Consider the following 6,565-nt stretch of genomic DNA (forward strand, 5'->3'; position numbering starts at 1 on the left):
CACAGCAGCCAGCCTCAGATGAACAAAGCAGTCTGGATTACTGCATGATCACACCACTCACATTTGCTATTCCTGCTCCAAGCTGTTTCCAATTCGTCTAATCTCCTCATAGTCTCTTCTGGTCCTCAGCTGTGGGAGTTTGTGTGTCAGTGGCATGGCGTGGGGAAATAGTCAGAGGAAGCCATATGAGACAAGACTTCTAAATATGTTTTTATTTTTTTCAATAATGGTGTGTGTGTGTGTGTGTGTAAAGTAGTATGACTCTTGAGACAGCAACATGCACACTCCCTGCATAATCACCCGCTCAGTGTAGCAGTGAATAAAAGAGCAGGATGTGCAGACTTTATTTTCCTCACCGAAAGCCCTAAAACCTCTTTCCCTCTGTAGTCTATGCAACTCAAGTTGCTGTTGAAGTGGCTAAAGTGGAAGTGGTTACTAAAAACTCAAAATCTCCAACTTCTATAAATGCACTAAATGATGTTTTATAAACAAAGTTCGGGTGGAGCCTTCGGGATGATTGACAGCAATTAACTCACCCACTGCCGCCGCAGGGTAGGCCTATTTAAGCCGACCTCCTTTTCCATACGTCACACGCTCCGACGTTCGCGAAATCATTCAGTCTGCGTATCGGTCGCATTGACAAGACAGCTCTCATGGAACTGGAAATCCACCCAGCGCCAGCAAGGCGTTGACCCTACCCACTGGACAGTGGCTCGCATCCGCAGCACTCTCCATTCCCGCGGCATCGCGATGCCGCATGTCGGATAGGAAGTTCCATCTCCTCCGCCTTCTAACGCAGTCGGATAACCCGGTCTTTTCGCCCTCCCGCTCCCTCACTTTGTTTTTCTCCCCAGACCAGGAAGCAAGCTGCTCCTTCTGGCATCCCGACGCGGTTCCTTCCGCCGGCCATTCAGCCGGACGAAGCACACACCACCAGCCACCTCGCGAACCGGGCACGCCGACAGCACTTTCCGGCACCACACGCTTCAGAGCGTATCATTCCGCTGCTTCAGCCACAGCCACTGCCACGTCAGCGGCTCAGGCCCATTCCCGCCGCATCTCCGCCGTATTTCCGGGTCCAGCCCCACTTTTCCAGACGGCCCCGGTAGCGACAGCGTCGCTACTCCCCCCCCCCACTCCTTCTTTCCCTCCCCCATCCACCTCCCCTAGCCAGGACTCGGTCCAGGCCTGCCCCACCTCCAGTCGTTCCGACGACTGCTCCCTCCCTCCCCCCTCTCCCCCTCCCCTTTCCATCCCGGGAGCCACGTCTGTACAGCACGCCTCAACTCACGAAGCGTCAGCTCGAAGAGTCACCTCACTAGCTCCCCATCTCTCTTATGAGTTAGCGAGCACCTGGTCTTAGTCGGCGCCGATAGCGACAGCGTCGCTACTCCCCCCTAACCCTCTTTCCTTCCCCGTCCCACTTCCCGCGACCCTGTCCCAGGTTGCTCCCCTTCCGGTCGCGTCAGCGACCGCTCCCTCCCTCCCCCCTTTTCTCCCTTCCCATCTCTTCCCCGGCTCCGCGCTAGACCAGCCCGCAGCAGCGGGTCATCAGCACTCCGCGAGTGCTTCGGACCACGACGTCCCGTTCCGGCAGCAAAACTATTCTTTAGCCACAGCACAGGCCCTGCCACCGCCTCCTCACGCTGCAGCATTCGAACCACCACCCGTCACAGCGTCCACCAGGAACCTCATCTTGTCAGGTGCAGACGTAGACCTTTCTACCATTCTTCCCTCCCTTCCTATTCCCTCTCATAACCGGGATCTAGTTTGCGGCGAACTGGTTTTTCTCTAAAAAATTCTGGCCCAGCATCAAAAAACCCTGTCATTTCCCGAGTTCACCATAGCTTTTGCCAACTACACAGAAGTCGTCTGTTTCGTGTTCTCCAGTCGACGCAGATGACTAAGCTAAATGACTACCCGGCCATCATCGCCGGCCTAGCCGTATCCTACGGTGGAGCTCATTTTCATACGTAGGCTACCACCGGCTGTTTTCAGCAAAATGCGCTGCCAGAGTCGGCCTCTGGAACTAAAACCCCTACTGGGGCGCGCTCGACATGGAGCTCCATAACCGCGTTTTCCTAGGACTTAAGCCATCTCGTCCCCTCTGCAATAGCCCCAGTCACGGCGCGGTCGAGTGTCCACTAGTCAACTCATTCCCCAGGGCCGCCCTTTCATCTCGCATCTCCTAAACTGCGCTCAGCAACCCCATCTCTCGAAGACGTCGTATCTCTAGATGCCCAGTGTCTGGCCGATATCAAACTCTGGAGGATGTTTTAGACGAATGGAATGGTCTGTGCACGTTCTACGACGACTGCCAATCATCTCCAGAAGAGCTCCAGTTGTACACCGACGCAGCCCCCTCAACAGGCTTCGGAGGCTTTTTCAAAGGGCGCTGGTTTGCATCCCCGTGGCCACTAGAGTTCAGAGAGCTAACAACTGGAAACGAATCGTCAGCCGTGTTCGAACTCTACCCCGTAGCCATCACGGCCCTACCTGGGGGAATGAGTGGACCTCCAAGAGTGCGATAATCCACAGCGACAACGAAGCCGTAGTGCACGTCATTAATAACTCGAGCTCAAAATCGCCTGCGCTTTCCCCTCTTATTAGGCGTCTAATCTGGATAGCAGCCAGCTACCAGCTTATTATAAGAACCGCGCACGTCCCCGGTTGCCACAATGGAATTGCCGACTCTCTCTCTCGTCTTAAATTCCAGAGATTCAGAAGCTCGGCTCCAGAGGCGGACCCGTACCCTACTCCACTCCCCAGCTTTTCGGAGACCATCTTCCCATAAACCACCCCCTCAGCTATCTTCAGCCCATCACGGCCGACCTAGCCCTTCAAGCCCTCGCACCCAGGACCATGCAGTCCTACTGGACTGCTTGGTCGTGCTTCAAACAGTTCCACGCAAAGCACTCACTACCATTTCCCAGTTTCGATGCAGTCACCATATCATCATTTATCACCTACGCCCACACTTCACTCGGGATCAAAGTTTCTTCCATTAGAGTCTACCTAGCTGGCATTCATTTCTTCTACAAACGCCCCCACGGCTCCGAATGCCCCTTCTCCGACACCAGGATAGGCTTGTTAATTAAAGGTATCCGTAGGCAACATCCAGTCCCCCAAGACTCCCGCCTTCCCATTACCTCAAGCATTCTCGCCACCCGCCTCGCTACCCTTCGCAAAGGGTCATGTCACCGCATTCCGATTCCACCATCTCCGTTATGTTTCTACTGGCCTTTTTGGGCTGCTGAGATGTAGCGAGTTTACATGCCCTTCGTCTCTCTTCATTCCCGATGTCCACCCGTGCATCGCAGATCTAGAGCAGCTAGACCAAGACACCATTCGATTTACCATCAAACAGAGTAAAACCGACCAGTCCCGAAAAGGACACTCCATATCCACTTAACTCCGCCTCAGATCTTCAGCCTTTCCAATACCTATCTCACTACATCTCATATCGGTCAGCTCAAGCTTCGTCTACTAGCCCGCCCTTCGTGTCAGACGAAGGGCTACCCATCACTCACCACAGATTCCAGACACTCTTAAAAACCATTCTAGTCAAATCTGGTTGTCCCGCGGATCGCTACTCCGCACACTCCTTCAGGATAGGAGCTGCCACAACAGCTGCGCTCAACGGCTTATCGGAGCAACAAATTAAAATACTGGGCCGTTGGTCCTCGGATGCCTACCAGTCTTACATCCGCTCCAATCTAGCGGATTTACGACTCGCTCAGCAAGCACTTATGTAGTTGGTAGCGGCCTTTCTCTGTGATCTTTTGGGGTGCAAGCGGTCATCGCTCTATCGCGATATCCGCTCCAGGCACTCCAGGACCACGGACAGCTACCTTGCCAAACACGCACTTCTCCCATACATTCTAGTCTAGCTGAAGCAATCATATAGAAGGGCGAACTAGTGAATAACTGGTAAGTCAACACAAAACAAGATGGACATTGGTACCATGGATTAATTCGACTGGTGTCGCACTGGGAAGCCAAAGGCAAGCTGGCTGCCCATTGTACAGTGCTGGCTAATCACAGTTTGACTATAGCCTCATCTAATTGGTTGATCGTTTATTTAGGTAGCACTGCCAACTCAAACTGGCTTCCCTGGAAATGACCTGGAAATGAGTGTAATACTGTATTTCACCATATATTCACCATGTAAAACGTTGGGGCGCGCTGTTTCACTCCTTGCAAAACACTATGTGAAGCAGGAGAGAGATCACAGAGCAGCACAGAAGAATGAACATAACTGTTAAACAAGACGGTTTAATGAAAATGACAGTTATTGTTAGACAAAACAAGAGAAGCATGGTTTCCCTTAGCCTCAGGGAGGAAACACCTCTGGTGTTTGTGTGTGTGTGTGTGTGTGTGTGTGTGTGTGTGTGTGTGCGTGCACATGTCTCTATCTGTCTCCATCTCTGTTTTTCTGTGAGTGTTTGGACCCTGCTAGATAGATGATAGACTTGTCGCAGATAATACACTTAGAGATGACAGCTACATGCTCAGATTTAACAGCAGTAATGCCATGGGATATTTGAAACTGCATTTGTGACGCTGTTTACAAGAACCTCTGTCCAAATTTATGCTGTCAGCTTACACAAGAGAGGTGTAAAACATGTTCCCACCCCCCTTTCTTTTTACCTGCAGGGACTCAAGAAGCTTTGCAACTCTTTGAATATGGGTTAAGTAGGGAATAGACGCTGAGAGAAAGCCTTTTAAAGTTATTTATTATTAGCAGTACTTTTAACAGGCATCAATGATTCAGAGATTTTTTGTATTTGTTCACTTTACACAGAGACACACAAATGTTCATGCACACACACACACACACACACAAACACGCACACACACACACACACACACACACACACACACACACACACACACAGACAAACTCACAAACTAACTCAGCACAGCAGATCATACAGTTGGTCATGAGCAGTTTTTCCCTATTCAGAATGTTTGAAAACATTATTTCCAACCCCACACTGAACTCCAGTGCGCTGTGCTGGCCCATTAATCTCCCTAGAGACGAGCTATGCCGGCCGCTGGCTAGACTTAATCCATTATCTAACACCCACAGAAACAATATCCCCCAGAGCCTCAGTTCTGGGGTCCTCTGTTTCTCTCCCTCTGTCTCTCTGTTTCTCTCTCTTTCTCTCTCTCTCTCTCTCTCGCTCTCTTTCCCCCTCACACTGGTGGTTTCTGCTGCTATCACTCTTTCTCTCGCTGTCTGCCTGTCTTACTCTCCCCCTTCTTTCTCTCTTTCTGTTTCTATCATTCTCTCCCCTTCTCTGACTCTCTCTCTCTCTCTCTCTGTGAGACCTGTCTGTGCAAACTGGACCCCAGCATTAACCTTCTTGGTCGCTTCATCTCTTGAAGACCCTTTGGTTCAAAAGGCATTAAAATCACAGTAGCGCAGCCTCCGCTTAATCTGCCAAAAAAGAGAGGTGCTGTCTGCTCACTTTTTTTAAAATGAATGGCGTCTAATTTTCCTCTTCTCTGCTCTGTCCCCTTTCGCTCCCTGCTGCTGCCTGCCCATCTGCGTCTGTTCTCTCGCTCCATTTTTACCCCTTTCCAATGGCGTCAGCAGTCTGCGAGGGGATTCATAAAGCCATTTCTGCCGGTGGGACTGTTTTATAACCCCGTCTTTGTGTTGAACGATAAATGGGAATCCCAGAAGGGCGCCCGGTCTTCTAGGAGCAGTTAAGCACCACCTCATGAGTCGCTGCAAAGTTTCAGATTTTTTTTTTACTCCACTGTGGATAGTGCTCAATTTTGTCGTTTCAGCAGCTAGCTATCTGTGTTAACAAATTTGAAGCTCCCACTTGGCTTGTTAGTCATTTGTAAAGCAGAACTGACTGGAGTTCGGTGCTGCTCAGATCAAAGGAGTCTGATAAGTTTCAGCCTTCCTTGATGGCAGACATCTGTGCTTTGTGGTTGGATGTGGAGTCTGGGGTATGGGCACCTGTCTGGGTAAGGACTGTTTGATTGATTGCTTTGCGCGCCAGCCTCTCTGTTTGTTTTCTGGCCGACACCCTAAATATCGACCGCCCATGGAGTCTAGCAAGTCTGGCAGTCCACTCCTGATGCTGATCCAAAAGTGGACAATTAATGCTTTTCCATTTATTTTCCCTTCTTCAAGTCAGTTGCTTGTATTCTGCGGAATTTATGATGAGTTTTTGGGAAAGAGTCAATACTTTGTAAGAATATATAAATTTTCTCGGTTGCCATTTATTTATTTTCTCTGCAGGCCGGATAAGATGAATGGCTTATGGTGCGTGCATATTCTTTTAACTTCCCTGTGACTTTAGGGGCCACACTAGTAGAAGTGGTACTGACAACAGGCTAACAATGTCTGATGCCATATATGAGAGTGTCTCTAGTGGCACTGACAACAGGCTAACAATGTCTGATGCTGTATGTTTGATGCTGTATGAGAGTGTCTCCAATTGTACTTGCAACAGGCTAACAATATCTGATGCTGTACAAGACTGTCTCATGTGGCACTGAGTGACAGCAGGCTAACAATGTCTGACACAGTATGAGAGTGTCT

Source organism: Alosa sapidissima, chromosome 10 (assembly GCF_018492685.1).
Source record: "Alosa sapidissima isolate fAloSap1 chromosome 10, fAloSap1.pri, whole genome shotgun sequence".
Lineage (NCBI taxonomy): Eukaryota > Metazoa > Chordata > Actinopteri > Clupeiformes > Clupeidae > Alosa > Alosa sapidissima.